This window comes from Tachyglossus aculeatus, chromosome 9 (genome assembly GCF_015852505.1).
Source record: "Tachyglossus aculeatus isolate mTacAcu1 chromosome 9, mTacAcu1.pri, whole genome shotgun sequence".
NCBI classification, from domain to species: Eukaryota; Metazoa; Chordata; class Mammalia; order Monotremata; family Tachyglossidae; genus Tachyglossus; species Tachyglossus aculeatus.
Genome location: NC_052074.1, coordinates 57,571,050 through 57,588,846, shown reverse-complemented (window position 1 = coordinate 57,588,846; position 17,797 = coordinate 57,571,050). Strand labels below are relative to the sequence as shown.

The 17,797-nt window shown below is 41.5% G+C and overlaps 1 non-coding gene across 1 annotated transcript; it reads left to right on the top strand.

Moving 5' to 3' along the window:
• The first annotated feature begins 400 nt into the window (after window positions 1-400).
• LOC119932717 lies at window positions 401-538 on the top strand. The gene has a single exon (XR_005452457.1). It is a non-coding gene; the product is annotated as a small nucleolar RNA SNORA7 (small nucleolar RNA).
• Window positions 539-17,797: the final 17,259 nt, after the last annotated feature.

Sequence of the window (17,797 nt, the reverse complement as noted above, 5' to 3'; positions counted from 1 at the left end):
CTGCTGTGTCAGTGTTCTTATTTCTATGCATTGTTAAAAGTTCATTTTGCGCTCTCAACTTTTCTGACAGCTTTCCAATTTTCAACTTTCTGGAGTGGCCTCTGAAGAACAGTGAGGAATCGTTATATGGATGAGAGAAGAGAAAACCTTCATTTTTGAGCAGGTCCATTCAGTTCCCCAGATTTATCTAGTTCCTGTCATGGGGACAGGGAAGCATTTTGCATAGCAGAGCCGACAGTGAGAGGGTACCCCCGCTTGTAAAATCCAGGGCCACTGGTTTCTAGACAGAATTTACATTTATCTCCTGAGAGAAGCACCCTTGGTGCTTAGAATAATTAGGAGTCCATATATATATTTGCATGATAAGGTGAGTGAAATTTTCATAGATTACAGGCTCCACCTCCTTTCAGGATCGCACCTGGAGAGTTTCCAATACTCTACCAGTCCTGGCTAAGGGAGGGCGAGTCAAGCAGAGGCGTACCCACACCATTCCTAGCTTGGGCAGTGGCTAGTGAGTGGAAGGCAATCCGCTACAAGTCAAAATTCACCTGTGCTGGGCAGCCACGGCATAGGAGAGGGTCGAGGGTGGAGACTCAAGTTTACTGTGTGGAATAAGGCAATGGTAAACCACTTCCATATTTTTACTAAGAAAACTCCCTGGATACACCACCAGAACGTTTGCAGATGGAGGTGGAGCGTTCTGGGAGAGATGTGTCCATTGTGTGACAATGGGTCGGAGATGACTCTACAGCATGACAAGACTGGCTCAACAGTACATCTTCAAGAGAGGTTTTCGGTTGTGCTCTGTAGGTTTCCATTTCTGGATTTCATCCTCCTCCCTAGCAGTATTTATTGAGCCCCTGCTTTAAGAAGAGCACTTTACTATCTGCTGACGTTTTCCTCTTGATTTCTTCTCAGCCTCTCCCTATCACTGATCCAGGTCAATTCCCAAGCAAACTTTAGAGAGGTGGGGTTGGGAGACATCATAGAGACTTCACAGACATCGCACAAGATATGCAGGAGGTGAGAGTCCCCGCATAATGCTATTGGCTGACAAGGCACTGAAGAAGTCTGAGGGCCTAGCTACCTTGCATCAGGTAAACCTTGCATGGCTAAAAAGTTTTCATCACCAACAAGAGTTAGGATATAACCTGAATTCTACTATAGAAGCAGCTTATTGTTCAACGATGCACTGTTAGACAAAAAATAAAATGAAAGCAGGTAAGACAGAATGTCTAGGGAGGTAGGCAGTCAATGTGTGGCACCAGCGGGGCATTAAATTTCAGACTCGACCCTATTAAGTGGTGGAATTGGATCAAGGCAGGTGGTACAGAATACAGGGTTGCAAGCACAGGCACTCCCCAACACCATCACCACAGTGGCCCTCCTCCAGCTTGGAGGGCAGACTGTGGATCCAGGTAGTCCTGGCTTTTTCCTCCCTTCCAGTGTCTGTAGTGGCATAGAAAGGAAGTGAAGAGCAAGATAGAGGCTGATAAGGGGACCTGTATTGGTTTGGGTTGGAGGATATGGCCGCGATCCATATTGATCTCTCTGTCTCTGAGGAGACCTATTCACTAATGGGAGTATCATGCTACTTGTGTCAAAAATGCATGCCCTGCCATCAGAATGGTGGGTTAGAGGAAGAGGTCAAAGTCCTTGTCCCAGATACAGAATGATGCATTTCCACCACGGGTGTTTGGGCCCAGCTTTTATTCATTCAATCGTATTTTTTGAGTGCTTACCGTTTGCAAAGCACTGTACTAAGCCCTTTGATATATACAGCTTTGCATATGTCTGAGAGACAAGGACAGTTGAAAGTGAAAGACTCAATGTTTTGCCTACTATTTAAGGCCAGCCTTTATTGAGCACCAAGTATGTGTCCCTGATCCCATGCCTTAAGTATAGTAGTTTAACCAATTCTATGATTCACATTTTGAGTCCCGTTTTGGAAATATTGTGCTAAGGAGGATTCAGTAGCACATCCTCCAGTTGCCCAAGTAGGATGAGAATGGATTGCCCTCAGATATGTAGGTGGGGGCCACAGAATAGGGACTAAACTGTTTTCTCCAGTCCTGCATCCGTACCACACCTGGAGAAAGGGTGAAAATGGTTTTGCTCTCCAAGAAGTGTCCTTTCCCCTTATTTGGTTAAGCGCTCAATAAATACAATTGATTGACTAGTGGGTCCATGCTCATCTTTCCTTTGGTACCATTCTTGATTGGGCAGTACCATGATTTTCCACTTGTAAAACAATTATTCTATGATAGGACTTAATGAACATCAAAGACGCAAAAAGATAGCTCAACTGAGACTGAACAAATGGGTGGAGAGCATATGCACTGAATTACGACAAGGATCGTGCAGCCAAAAATATCAGTAGATTTGGTAAGTGAAGGGCATTTGCCAGAAGGGAAATTAGGAATGTAAGGGGAAAATGTAGAGATGCAATGAAGTGTATGTGTTGCCTGCTGCCATTGTCAGACTCAGAATCCAAGACCATTGGTCTGAGCCAGAAATGACATTTTTTATCTAAATTAGCTTAAACTGTAGTATAAGATACTGAGGCTGGATAAAAAGAACTTGCTAATAATAGAGACTCAAACTTATAAATTTGAATAATGTCCTCAAGAGAGTCCTCAAGAGAGTTCTCATTGGGTCATTTGTGCTCTGATTCTATAGGATCAGGATGCATGAAGAATTCAACTGGGGATCCCATTCAGTCTCATCAAAATTAGAGGTATTCCGGGTTTGGGCCAGAGAAGCAGCGTGGCTCAGTGGAAAGAGCACGGGCTTTGGAATCAGAGGTCATGGGTTCAAATCCCGTTCCCGGCGATTGTGAGCTGTGTGACTTTGGACAAGTCACTTAACTTCTCTGTGCCTCAGTTACCTCATCTGTAAAATGGGGATTAAGACTGTGAGCCCCCCGTGGGACAACCTTATCATCTTGTAGCCTCCCCAGTGCTTAGAACAGTGCTTTGCACATAGTAAGCGCTTAATAAATGCCATTATTATTATTATTAAGGTACTAAGGTAGACTGTGTAATCTCCATCTTTTGGATCTTATAACGTAGACTCCATTGTCATGTATTTGAGTCACACCTAATTTTACGTTATTGGACTAATCAATCAACAGTATTTATTGAGCATCTACTCTGTGCAGAGTCCTGTCTTGGGGTAGTACAACACAAGTAAAAGACACAATTCCTGTCCTCAAGAGAGTTCTCATTGGGTCATTTGTGCTCTGATTCTATAAAATCAGGCAGGATGCATGAAGAATTCAACTGGGGATCCCATTCAGCCTCATCAAAATTAGAGGTATTCTGGGTTTGGGCCAACAGACGGGGCTTTGGATAATTGGTTTTAGGATTTACTATCCCAGGTCTAATAGTCCCTATACCCGCTGAGCTTCAGTGCTTCAAGTTGCCCTGAACTGTAGGCTATCTGGGTTTCCAAATGATTCTTGCTTAACCTCCAAACTTTTTCCGGATCCTCTCCCCGCTGGCTTGCTGGCATTATTTGCTTGCAAATTTCAGATGGTCTCTCCCATTTAGACAATGCTCTGAGCACATTTATTACATTCTCGATCCAGCATGCCCTTGTAATGTAGGATTTGACTGATGTTCTTTATGTTGTTTATTATGATGTATTGTACTTTATGATGCTTTTGAGTACATGGTAGATGTGCAGCTATAAATTATTAGGATACCCCTGAGATCCTGGAAACAAGGTGATTTTGATTTTAATCGGTTTATCCTATTGGGAAATGTACATTACAAATGAAAAATGAATACCTGGCCAATATAGTCACCAAAGTTTATTTAGCAGGAAATTCAGAGTTTGGTGTACAGTTGAGTGACAGAGGGTTAATGGGTATAAGGAATAGCAGAACTAATGTGCAGTCACCATCTTTTCAAGAAAGCATCACTGGAGCAATTTAAAGGTGAGGTCCACTTGAAAAATGGGCATCTTGAGACTAGTTTGTTGTGGGCAGGGAGTATGTCTGTTCTTGCATTATACTCTCCCAAGCACTTAGCACAGTGCTTTGCACACAATAAGTGCTCAATAAATATAATTGAATGAATGAAGATAGGAACTCTAAGTTTGTGTCCTTTGGGTCAGAGACTTTGTGACATCATCTGTGCTAATAAGTTAATTTCTGAGGCTCTCGATTTTTCTCAGCTCTAAAGTGAGAGATGAAGATGAAGGGAGGCAAGGAAAGGGGGAGGAAGATTTCTTATGTGATCTTGGGGATAGTGTAAGTGTTTATCAGTAATAATTATAACAAAACAATTTAAAAAAATACATAAATTACAGATTAATACATTCATGGTAACCAAGAAGCATATAGATAGATTGCATTGAAATGAAGGAAGGAAACAGCTAAATTTAAAATAAGTCTGTATCATTTGGGTCAGATGGATAATTTTGGTCCAACCCTTTTCTATATCCATTTAAAATCTTTTTCTTTTACTATTTCTGCCCATCTGCTTTCAGTCTTTGTGCTTACTGTTCCTAGTCTAAAGAAATTCTGCCTAAATTCCATGAGGGTCTGACCCTTTCTGAGCTTCAGTTTATGCTCCTTTGTTCTTGTATTTGACATTATCTCAAATAGTCTTGTAGAATCTTGCTTCTGTTCCCTTCAGAATTTTACATCCCTGAAAGAGGTTTTTTGCCTCAGAAAGATAACTTCCTGGTTTGTGCTCTCTCTCTCTCTCTCTCTCTCTCTCTCTCTCTCTCTCTCTCTCTCTCTCTCTTTATTAAGGAAAATAAATTTTTCATGTTCCTTAATCAGTTTGCCTATCAATCAACAATCATGGGTACTTATTGAATTTTCATTGTGCAGAGCATTATATTAAGCCTCCTTTATTAGTGTTATAATTAGCATTATATTGAGCTTTGGGGAGAGTACATAGAGGTGGTAGACACTGTCTCTTCCCTCAGAGAGCTTACGATCTAGTAGAATCCTTACCTGCCTTACAGAATTTCTTAGAGCACTTTCATATGACACTAGAATATTTGGTTCCTTTTATTCCATTTTCGGTAATATCTTTGTAACTGAGTACTTCTGAGGCAAGAACCACTAGTATAGCTGGAACCAAAGGGAGCCAGAAGAGCCTGTTGTTTAAGGTTCTGGAAGCTTGTTTATTAGTCTTCCCAAAGGCAAATCACTTAACTTCTGTGTTTTAGTTTCCTCATCTGTAAAATGAGGATGAGATACCTGCTTTCACTGCCGCCTTTGATTGTGAGCCCCACGTGGGGCAAGGTTTGTGACCAACCTGATAGTCTGGTATCTTCCCCAGGGCCTGACACATACATAGTATAGGACTTGGAACATAATAAGTGTTTAATAAATGCCACAATTATTATTATTTTTAATGGTACTTGTTAAGTACTTACTATTCATTGTACGATTCATTGAATCGTAGCTATTGAGCACTTACTGTGTGCAAAGCATTGTACTAAGTGCTTGGGAAGTACAAATCGGCAACTACCCAGCAATGGGCCCACAGTCTAGAAGGGGGAGACAGACAACAAAACAAAACAAGTAGACAGGTGTCAATACCATCAGAATAAATAGAATTATAGCTAAATACACATCATTAATAAAATAGAGTAATATGTACAAATATACATAAGTGCTGTGGGGAGGGGAAGGGGTTAGGGCAGAGGGTTGGGGGGCCAATAGGAAGGAGGAGGAGAGGAAAAGGGGGGCTCAGTCTGGGAAGGCCTCCTGGAGGAGGTGAGCTCTCAGTAGGGCATTGAAGGGAGGAAGAGAGCTAGTTTGGTGGATCAATCAATCAATCAATTGTATTGAGCGCTTACTGTGTGCAGAGCACTGTACTAAGCACTTGGGAAGTACAAGTTGGCAACATATAGAGACAGTCCCTACCCAACAGTCGGCTCACAGTCTAAAAGGGGGAGAAAGAGAACAAAATCAAATATACTAACAAAATATTGTGTGGAGGGAGGGCATTCCAGGACAGAGGTAGGACGTGAGCCTGGAGAAGATACAAGTTTATCAGTTCGTACACAATTCCTGTCTCTCAGGGGGCTCACAGTCTAATTAGAAGGGAGGATAGGTATTGATTCCCCATTTTAAAATTGAGGAAACTGGGGCACAGAGAAGTCAAGTGACTTGCCCAAAGTCACAAAGTAGGAAAGTGGTGGAACCGGGATTAGAACAAGTTCATTTAACTCCCAGGCCCGTGCTCTTTCCACTAGGTCACAGTGCTTCAGTTATTTTTATTCAGAGCAGAGAGACGTAGACTCAGTACAGCGCTTATTCCTCTCTTGTCAGTTCTGTTAAGCAAAGAGGACCCATTTGAGTCCCTGGGAGCAGACCTGGTCTTGGAGAGACCTTGGGCAGAGAAGCAGCATTCTCCACTGAGAGTACAAATTCTCAGGCAGGTCTTTGCTACCAGCACAAACCACTTCCTGAGCTGGAGAAACTTCCCTTGAGGCAGAAATCTCAATCCTTACTTCCTATAAGACCTCCATCTCCTCCTGGGGCTACTAGCTCCCCATGGCATTGTTCTCAGAATTTTTCCGCCTATTAACCAGAGTAGAAACAACCAAAATTTGTTACAAGAGAAAGTTGGTTCGCTTGGGAAATTAGACTACAAAGGCCACTTTTCTCCAAGTTACGGTGACTTTCCACTATTTTCTATAGACAAGGGAGAGAAAACCCTTACAATTCTAGGCAAATGATTTTGCCATTTTCCAGTGACATTGATTATAGCTTACCTAACTCCAAAGCTGATCTATCACACACACAGATAAAAGGAAGCTTAAAAACAGAGAGAGCTGGGGCGGTTGGAGGGAATAGGGAATCACCCTTGTCTCCAGATAAGATTTTGTATTATGATACGTCACCCATGCAAGATGACTCATCGTTAGGTGAGGGCCCTCTGTGAAGATCAATATTGCCTCTCTTCCTGGGTAGCAAAGAAACATTATTTTTCTACATCTTTCACCAACAACGGAGGAATCCAACCCAGTGGAGACTGAAGCATCAGGTACAGCTGACTAGGGTCTCCTGAAATAGCTGGGTTGTTGCATCGCTGTTGACCGCTCGCCCATGCCACCCTCCTCATGTTCAACAGGCAATTACTGCCCCCCCCGCTTCAAATCTTTATTGAAGGCACATCTCCTCCAAGAAGCCATCCCTGACTAAGCCCTCCTTTCCTCTTCTCCTACTTGCTGAATGGAAAGAGCACGAGCTGTGGAGTCAGAGGTCATGGGTTCAAATCCCAACTCTGCCAATTGTCATCTGTGTGATTTTGGGCAAGTCACTTAACTTCTCCGTGCCTCAGTTCCCTCATCTGTAAAATGGGGATTAAGACTGTGAGCCCCCCCAGGGGACAACCTGATCACCTTGTAACCTCCCCAGCGCTTAGAACAGTGCTTTGCACATAGTAAGCACTTAATAAATGTCATCATCATTATTATTATTACTTTCCTCTTCTCCTACTCCAGTTGCCCTGACTTGCTCCCTTTATACATCCCCCTCCCATACCTGTAAATATGTACATATCTGTAATTTACTTATATTTGTCTGCCTCCTCCCCTAGACTGTAAGCTCACTGTGGGCAGGGAATGTGTCTGTTATATTGTTATATTGTGCTCTCCCAAGCACTTAGTACAGTGTTCTGCACAGAGTAAGCACTCAATAAATACCATTGAATGATTGAATGAATAAAGTAGGGGTAACACATCAAAAAAAACTCCAGGAAACCTTGGAAGGAAATGTGGTTGAAGAATGATACTTAAGAGAAATTGAATATTTCTTTCTTATTTCTGTTTTTCTGCCTTATCCATTACTTCAGGGTACAGTACCTAATAATCAAGCCATTACAGGTAGAAAGAGAAGGATTTTCTTACTACCCAAAAGCAGCATGGCCTACTGGACAGAGTACCAGCCTGGGAGGCAGATGACCTGGGTTCTAATCCTAGCTCAGCCAACTTGTCTGCTGTGTGGACCTTGGACAATTCACTAACTTCTCTGTGCCTCAGTTATCTCATCTGTTAAATGGGGATTAAGACTGTGAGCCTCATGTGGACATGGACTGTGCCCATCCAACCTGACTGGCTTTATATCTGCCCCAGCACTTAGTACAATAGCTGGCACATTTTTTATAGTATTCTAAACGCTGGGGTAGTCACAAGCTAATCAGATTGATCAGTCCCTGTCCCACATGGAGCTCACAATTTTATTCCCCATTTTACAGGTGAGATAGCCGAGGCACGGAGAAGTTAAATGACTTGCCCATGGTCACACACAGACAAGTGGCTGAGCCGGGATTAGAACCCAAGTCCTTCTGACTCCCGGGCCCGTGTTCTAGCCATGCTGCTTCTCATAGTAAGTGCTTAACAAATACCATAAAAAGATGTGTTGGCAGACACATTCCCTGCCTTTAGTGAGTGTACAGTCTAGAGACCTTCCTACCTGCTTTCAAACCCACTCATCAAAGTCCACTGGACTCTCTTTTGAAAGTCTCCCCATCCTGTGCCACCTCCTCCCACAAGATTTTATCTTGGAGCTTCCATCATTCAGACTAAGATGGCCAAGTTCCTCCTTCAGTCTTCAGGGAATGTGCTCAGTTTGCGAATTTGCGAACCCACTTTCACCCTGCCTAAGTCAAACAACAATAGGTTGCTGAAGACAAAGCAGCAGTACCACTCTATCACCATGCTGTTGCTGCATTGTTGGGATGCCGCGTTGCAGAGGGAATACTCGGTGGAGAAGGTGGTGTCAAATCTTCCCCCCTGCATACTGCATGCCTCCTTTCCCTCTTTTTCGTCTAGGGAGATTTTTGCCGATGTGATTGCACATTGGGAAAATCACGATTAGGAACTCTTTGCTCTTAGGTTAAATCCTGGATGGAGACAACGCAGCTCTTGGAAAGCTTTAGTGAGTGGGGAAGAGGAGACCTGATCCCCCAAACTGACTGTTATTGGTAGTTGTGAAATGTGCGAGGTAAACTCTCTTTCACAGGCAGACCTCCAGTAGCCAAACATAATTAATAGTGTTACAGTCTTCAAGGCCATAATGCTCATCAGTTATTAATTAGCAATTCCTTTTGTTGAATAAATAATGCTTATGATTGATGATGGAAGTTGTAATTGGGCAACGGAAGAATCCCTCTAGGGAATGGCTTTCCAGCAAGTAGTAACTGTGACACAACAACAGCATCATTTCAGAAACTCTGCGCTAAGACATTATAATACAGCTTTCAACAGAAGGGTAGTGGTTCTTACATCTAAAATGCTTTCTCATAATAACTGAGTGGTACTCCTATTTGGCTCTTTTGCTGCTTATATTTTCCAACTCCCCGTAAACCTGACATTCATCTTCCCTCTTTTTCTTACACGACATGACTGTGTGTCGATGCCGTCCCATTGATATTATATTGCTCTTATCCGTATTTTGCATTTAATGGACATATGTATTGGAGAAACGTATCCTTTTCCAAATCTGTGATTGAAATTTTTATCTGAAAGGACTCCTTAGATTGTGTGCTCCGGATTAACAGGTTTTATTGCCCAATCGATTCTCTGGCAGGGGCGTTGTGTTTTGGCACTGATTAAATGGGGTTTCATTTAGCCCATCCCTTTGAGGGAGAAACCAGAAGCTGGTAAATAAAGCCAGCAGAGGTTCTTTGTTGACTACTCAGTTAGAGCAAGGCAAGTGAAGAAGGTCAGCTGCTGACCAAATGCTGCCTTCAATTAATATTCCTGCCCTAAAAGTCATTTATCGTTCACTCTAGAAGGCACAGCAGCTGAGTAATAAAAAGGAACCACAAAAAAATTTTTAAAGCACTCATTAAGCTCAATTGCTTGCAATACAGTAACCCCCCAAAATAAACATGGTTTGTATTTTATGTGTAAAACACATTTCTGATTTTGCAAAAATGCATAGACTAAGTAGGAGCTGGTGTTTGACAAGAACGTACAGTATGTTTCATTAGCACAGTTGTTTTTGTTTTTTTTTCTAATGGAAAAGGGTTAATAAACTCTAAGATTTCCTCTGCAGTTAAATAGATCCTACGCCCTTTTAAGGGAGTAAGAAGCTGCAAAAGAGCAAGTAAAAAGAAACCAAGAGTCTGTGTTGTAATGCTAACAGGCAATTAACAAACTCATGGGTGTTAATTATCTTCATACTGTATCATGTTCAATTAGCTTAGTCTCGGCAACAAAGGGAGCCATGAACAATTGCTTTGATAGGCGTACAGTACTTCATTTGTAGTTAATCGGTTTAAGCCGTACAGTTGCTAGGTTACCCAGTCTCCAGAGGTAAAAAGCTGCACAGATGCACTATGTTTAAATGACTACAGAGAACTGTTTAAACTCAAACCATGTATAACTCCTTATTGATTTTTCACAGAAGATCTCAGCTCTGATGATAAGGTTTTGATATATTTTCCTGCTACAGCCAGTTCCTGGGAGTATTGCAGAAAAAAAATCTGTCAATATGCTTCTATTATGATCTCTTGATCTGTGCCTATAAAAACCTTTAGCCGCAGCCCTTATTATAAAATAATGGAAGAAGCAATATCTTCTTTTTTCCCCTCTCTCTGTAATACACGAAGATTTTTTTCCCCATTGACTTTGCTTCCAAATTACAGGGCCTTCCTCTGAACCAATGCTCCAAAATAATAAAGAAGAATTTCGAGCACTAATTAATTTGATTGACTCTCAGCAGGCAGGGATCAGCTGTAGCATCATGAACTTTAACAATAACTACCAACTGATGGGCAGTTCACATCAATAAGACCATCACTGGCCTCTCCCTCACCTGTCACTATGCAGGGAGTGAGAAATAACTGCCCCCTGCAGATGCATATTGCTTAGCACTTTCTACCCTATTAGCAATTTATAATGGTGATCAAGAAACAGTCAGCGGCAAATCAAGACAACTATCTAGCTGCCTGTTTAATTGGCCTTGTTTGCTTTTTTGATAAATGGCTCATGACTGCTCTAGGCCCTTGTCTTTTGACTTTTAATAGGCCACTGTGATTAGACTACCAACAGATACTAGGTCAAAATGGAGGGAAGGTGCAAAAAATGTTAATTAATATCAATAATAGGCAATTATTAGTTAGACAGAAGGACCTGCTAGCTGCGTGCTCTAATGACTCAGAGCTAACTTGAAGAGAAATGCTGCCAAATTAGCATAACTGTGTATGCGGACTGCATGGTGGGTCCCAGCAAACATCTGTTATGTTCGTGATTCGAACAGAATTCCTGTTTTTGGGGCGATATTTGCCGAATCAGCAGTCCCTCTTGGCCATTTCAAGGCACTAACAATTCCCTAGCGACTGATGCCCTCCAATTGAGCTTCATCTCAATCCAGGAATTAAATTGCAATTTTTCCTCATGGCTCTTGCAGTTGAGGAGTTTAAGGTGGTCTCTGTCCTGTAGTAATCATGGGTGAATGGAGGAGATTTTGCTTTCAGAGGCAGGGTGAAATGGATGCAGATTTTTAAAAAAGTAGATCAAACAGATTCATTGGCAGCCTGGCATGGAATAATAATAGCTGGACTCCTAAGAGCAACTTCTTTTTTTTTTTGTGTGTGTGTGTGTCCAAGAAATTGTCTGCAGACCAAGAAAAGGAATTTTAGGGTGATAGGTAGGCCAATCAAATGAATCAGAAGTTCTTAGTTCTGTCCCCACCCTGATATTCACATACTATTAATGATACCTCATACTCCCACGAGTTTAGTAGTGCTGTACATATAGTAAGTGCTCAATAAATATGATTGTACCCTGTACACAGTAAGCGCTCAATAAATATCACAGATGGATGGATCGATTGATTTTATTTTCCAAAGCAATTTTACGTTACTTAGCTCATTTTTGCTCCCACAACTTCCTTGTGAGGTAAGATCAGGCAGGTATTATTATCCCAATTTTACAGATGAGGAAACCGAGACACTGAGAGTTCAGTGACTTGCTCAAAGTTACATAGTAGACCAGAGTGAGCATTAGAATCAGGTCCTCGATCCAGTTCCTAGACTCAAGCTTTTTCCACTGTATCACTTGGCCTCTGTAAGGTACAAATGTCATCAGTGTTTCCTCTTTAAATTAGGCTTCCAATTTTCCTCCCACAATGGGGTGTTTTGAAGACAGATTGTGAAACATGGACCTGTGAAATGGAAAGATTTATATATATTTTAGGTAAGTAAATCATGTTTTTGTTTTGTCCAAAAAATTCCCAAGCCCTACTTATCTTCTGAAGTTTCCCTGTTTGATTGTAAGAAAAGTGATAAGAAATTTGGATTAAAATAACCCTATATGTGTTTTGTGTGTGCAGTTGATGGTCTTCTTTACACTTAGGTTGATGCTGAACAGAGATTAGTTGGAGGGATTTTTTCACCCAGAGGACTAACATTTAGGACACATTTGATAGAAGTTTCTTAAAAGTTTTAGGACATTTTCTACCCAGCAAATTAGTCTTGGATAATGTGAGGCTCAAAAATATATTCAGGGGAAAAAATTTATTATGCTTGTGAAATGAAGAGAAATGCTCATCTGGTTTGGCACTACTGAATCATATTCTACTTTTGCATTTATTCTTTCATAGAAATGTGTGATAACCTTAAGAGTTTGTGATTCTATAAAGAATTATTGTACAAAGCTGAAAGAATGTTTCAGACAGCAAATTTATAAGTGATTGAGATTTTTTGATGTAAATCCACATTGAAATATTTTTCTTTGACTTTTAGGCTGCTATTATTTTTAGGTGGGGCTTTGAATACTTGAGTAAATATATATTTAATAATAATAATGGTATTTATTAAGCACTTACTATGCACAAAGCACTGTTCTAAGTGCTGAGGAGAATACAAGGTAATCAGGTTGTCCCACGGGGGGCACACAGTCTTAATCCCTATTTTACAGATGAGGGAACTGAGGCAGAGGGAAGTTAAGTGACTCGCCCAAAGTCACACAGCTGACAATTGGCGGAGTTGGGATTTGAACCCATGACCTCTGACTCCAAAGACCGTGCTCTTTCCACTGAGCCATGCTGCTTCTATTTCATCTATATTTCATCTTTTATTCTTGTGTGAAAAAAAGCCAAAGCAAATCAATACACAGGCCAATGGTCAATTTGATTACCTTCAAATTAGGAAATTAGAAAAAGGATTGGATAGCAACTAAGAATATAATACTTAAGTCTTTTGAATATGTAATTCAGCTTCTAAAATATGTGCATTACGAGAGAATTGTCATATAACTTCATTTTCATGTACTTTCCCAAGTGCTTAGTACAGTATAGTTCTAAGTACAGTATATACACAGTAAGTGCTCAGTAAATACCTTTGATTGGTTGATATTTCTAAATTGTGGGGTATTTAAATTTATACTCTTATTTTTGAGTAATGGCAGGTTTGGTTGTTAAATCTGGGATTTGAGGAGTAATTATTTGAGAATTTTTTATGACATCTTCCATGTCATGACCATCTGCAATTTCTTTTTGTGTGAGAGTCTCATAACCAGTTACCAGTAATAATAAAATTTCCCCCTTAATGATGTGAGAAAAATTAGCTGTTTAATTGTTAATGATATGTCAAAAAAGTGACTGTTTAGTTAGAATGAATAAAAGATTGTCAACTCCCTGATGTTAGCAGCCATGTTTACCAACCCTACTGTACTCTTCTAAGAGCTTAGAACAGTGTTCTGCATGTAGTAAGTGCTCAATAAATACTATTAACTGATTGAATGAATACTGCACTTACATAACCAAGGATTGCAGAAGTCTATTCTTGTCTATGTGAAGCCTGGCAGAGATTAGTTCAAACAATTTCAAATTGTCCCATCTGTTTATTCATGCCATTAGCTATATTCTTGCTACGTGTCTTTGCCTTTCCATTTCTCTCTGTCTTTATTTGGTATCTCCATGTAATTCTGCCTGTCTTGCTCCATCTTTTTAGCTCTGTTTTTTTCTTGCCTGTTATTCTGTCTCCCTGTGGCTGCTGAAAACTAAGATTATCTCTGCCCATAGGTGGATATTGAACAATTTGAGTTGGGTCCAGGGCTGCAGTAATGGAAAGTAAAAATGAAAAATAAGGAAAAGAAACAGTTACTCTTGAGGTGTATGTGGGAGTGGGCAGTTCTTGCAGCTGTCAGTGGGCCCCACTGTCCTCCAAGGACACAGGGGGCTTACCACAGCCACCCAAACTTCATCCTCTTCTGCCTCCTGGGGCGACCCTCCAGAGAAGAAGAGCCTGGGGTATGAGTCAAAAAGGCAGAAGTTCAGTTCTTTAAACTCTTCCCATGTGCTTCCCTAGACACTCTGTAGATCTGAGGCCGAGGCTGTCGCTGTGTTACCCTTGCCTCCATCCAGAGCCCTGCATGGACCCCAGATGAACCCAGCTGGTTGGGCCATGTGTGGATGCTTTGCCACAAGCTTCAACAACCTCTTGGACAGTTTGCTGGGAGCACAGCCATGGGCCTCACTGCTGTTTCTGGGAGTGGTAGCCCCAGCTTTGCTAGGGCCCCAGCTCAGCTAAGGTGGGGTGGCCATAGACCAGCACTGAAGTGGACCAGGTGGGGATTAGTCCTGGATTTCTGCTCTCTGAAAGAGGTCCCTCCCCATCCCCACCTTCCTCTTTAAACCTCTTTTGGGTAAGGTAACTGTGCTTGGCAGTGACTCCTGTCTGCAGAAATTCTGCCCAAAATACCTTAGCTTCTGAGAACTCACAAGATCTAGGCCCAAAGTAATAAGGCACCAAATGCTATACTGGAAGGGCTCCAGAACCATAATGAACTATCTTGAGAACTGCAATAAATGCAAAGGAAATTAGGACAAGCCACACAAGGGAGGGAAAATCTTTGTCTCTGGTGGGATTCCCTTTAGATTTTAAGCTAGTTGTGGGCAGGGAATATGTCTGTTATGTTGTTGTAGTGTACTCTTCAAAGCGCTTAGTATAGTGATCTGCACACAGTAAGCACCCAATAAATACCGTTGACTGACTTACTGACTTATTCCCCTCTCCCCTCGCCACTTCTGGTCTGAGCGGCCCTGGGGCAGTCCTCAGAGTCTAGATGGGCCAGGGTTAGGATGAGAAGAAGGCAGGACACCTAGTAACCCTGGGCAGCACTCTCAGACCAATCAGGAGGCACCAAGGAATCAGTCCACTTCAGCCTCATCTCCACAAGCCCAACCTAGCAGTCTCAATGTGAATCGGGGGCTGGAATGTGGCAAAAATGACATTTGGATTTAAAACAAGCTGGGGGAGAATAGAGGCAGTAAACAGCAGATAGTGTCTGCTCAGATTCCTTGTATTCATAGACACGATGTGAGGGTTCCTCCGCTATCCCTTTCAAGTGTGGCAAGAGGACCTGGAATGACTGCATTTTACAGGAACTTTTTCTGAAGCTAAATCAGCATTCATTCATTTCATGATTTATTTGGAAAAAAGTACCAAGTTGAGCATGAATAAGGGGGCCAATTTGGGGGAGTGTGAAGTGGGGGAGGCAACAGGTTCTCTAGGTGGCATGGTGAAAGGCATGGCTGTGAAAACAAAGACAGAGAGAGCAGAGGCACAAACCCAGTGGGAGAGAGAGGGACAGGGAGAGAAGCAGAAACTGAGAAAGAGACACAGAAAAAGAGAAATATAAGTAATAATAATTATTATTATTATGGTACTTGTTAAGGGCTTATTATGGTCTAAGCACTGACCTAAGTGTTGGGCTAAACAAGTAGGTTGGACACACACATGAGACTTACAGTCTTAATCTCCATTTTACAAATGAGGTAACTGAGGCATAGAGATGTTAAGTGATTTACCCAAGGTCAAACAGGAGACAGAGCTGGGATTAGAACCCAGATTCTTTGGACTCCCAGCCTGTACTCTATCCACTAAGCCACAGATCAATGGTATTTATTGAACATTTACTATGTGCAAAGCACATAAAGTTGATTGAAAAAAGCTTTTGCTTCTGAAGATGAGCAATGTAGTGGCCACCCTAGTCATTGGGCAGAGCACAGTAGGCAACAGATTGGTGTTGGCATGATATGGATGGTAACCATGGAGGAGAGCAGCAGAGTCCCTTCCACTCACCCACCACCTCACCTACTCTTTATTCCAAACCCTCACCCCAAATTTAGTGAGGAACTTTCACCCTGTGCCGTGGAGCGAGGACAAGCTGGAAAGCAGGCTCAGGGAAATGTGATTCTCACTGGCAGCATACAGTTTTGTGAGTGCAGAAGTCAAAAATGCAGCCAGTAATGCAATATATAAATGCTCCTTAATTACATAATCAATGGCTCTATGTTTAAAGAATCAGTCAATCAACCAATGGTATTTATTGAGCTATTATTGTGTGCAGAGCACTTTACTTGGCACATGGGACAGTACAATGCAGCAGAGTCAGTAGAACAATCCCTGCCCAAAAGGAGCTTATTACCTTCTCATCAACTGATAGTTTCTGGGAGAAACAATCAAAAGACAATAAAGTTTAAAAAAGACAAGAAACAGAAAGGAATTAGTGATTCAGTGAATGGGGTTTCATAGTGCAAGGAAATCCAGCCCTGGGGTGACAGTGGTTTATGAAGGGAACATGGTCATATGATCAGGTTTTTAGGAGCACTACAGAGGAGAACTGTTCTCCTTTTTCCTTTGTCTTTGAAAACCCCAAATGACTTTTTACTCCTATTGATCTATGTTGTTTGCTTCTTTAGGATCCTGTAAAAGCTGAAACAAACGAGGAAACCACTTCTAACAATTCCAGTCTAATCTGGCTGTCTGCTGTGAAACTTGTATTTTACAGATACTTGTGAGAAACTAGGGCTCTGAGCTTGGGCCCTAATAAAAATCAATCAATTCACCGACAGTATTTATTAAGCACCTAATGTGTGCAGAACACAGTACTAAGTGCCTATAATAGAGTTACTAGACATGAACCTTCCCTTACAGTCTAGAGGGGATGGGATAAATGAATAATTATTTATTTATTTTAATGTCCATCTCCCCCTCTAGCCTGTAAGCTTGTTGTAGGCAGGGAACATGTCTGTTTATTGTTATATCATACTCTCCCAAGCGCTTAGTAGAGTGCTCTGCACACAGTAAGCGCTCAATAAATATGACAATGAATGAGTGAAAAGAGATGCTAAAATACTTTACAGATAGGCAGAAGGAAAGTGGACATTTAGCTGAGTGCTTAATCAATTAATCAGTGGTATTTAATGTGTGCTTACTGTGTGCAGAGCACTAAATTAAGTGATTGGGAAAGTACACTACAAAAGAGTTGGTAGACATGTTCCTGCCCTCAGTGAGCTTACGGACAGATAGACTTAGTAGTGACCAGGTTCAGTGTCTTCACAGGGTCATTTCAGTCCATCTTCCCTTTTTGTAGGACCACAGGCAGTCCATATTCATACAGCCATGCACTCATTCATTCATTCAGTTGTATTTATTGAGCGCTTACTGTGTGCAGAGCACTGTGCTAAGCAGTTGGGAGAGTACAATACAACAATAAATAGACACATTCCCTGCCAACAACGAGCTTACAGTCTAGAGTGGAGGAGACAGATATTAATATAAATAAATTACAGATATGTACCTAAGTGCTTTGGGGTTGGGAGAGGGGAAGAACAGTCACGTAACACTCCAATAGATAGCACTTTGTGCCATTTTCTCACTATTTCTGTGTAATGAACCTGGCATTAGGTGAAAGCATTGTAAACTCTGCTTCAAGGCTGACATTGCTTCAAGTTTGAAAGTTGGTCAGTGATCAATGTGGAGCAGTGGCCATTGGCCATAAAACAAACTAACCGCCTCTCTTAAAGCAG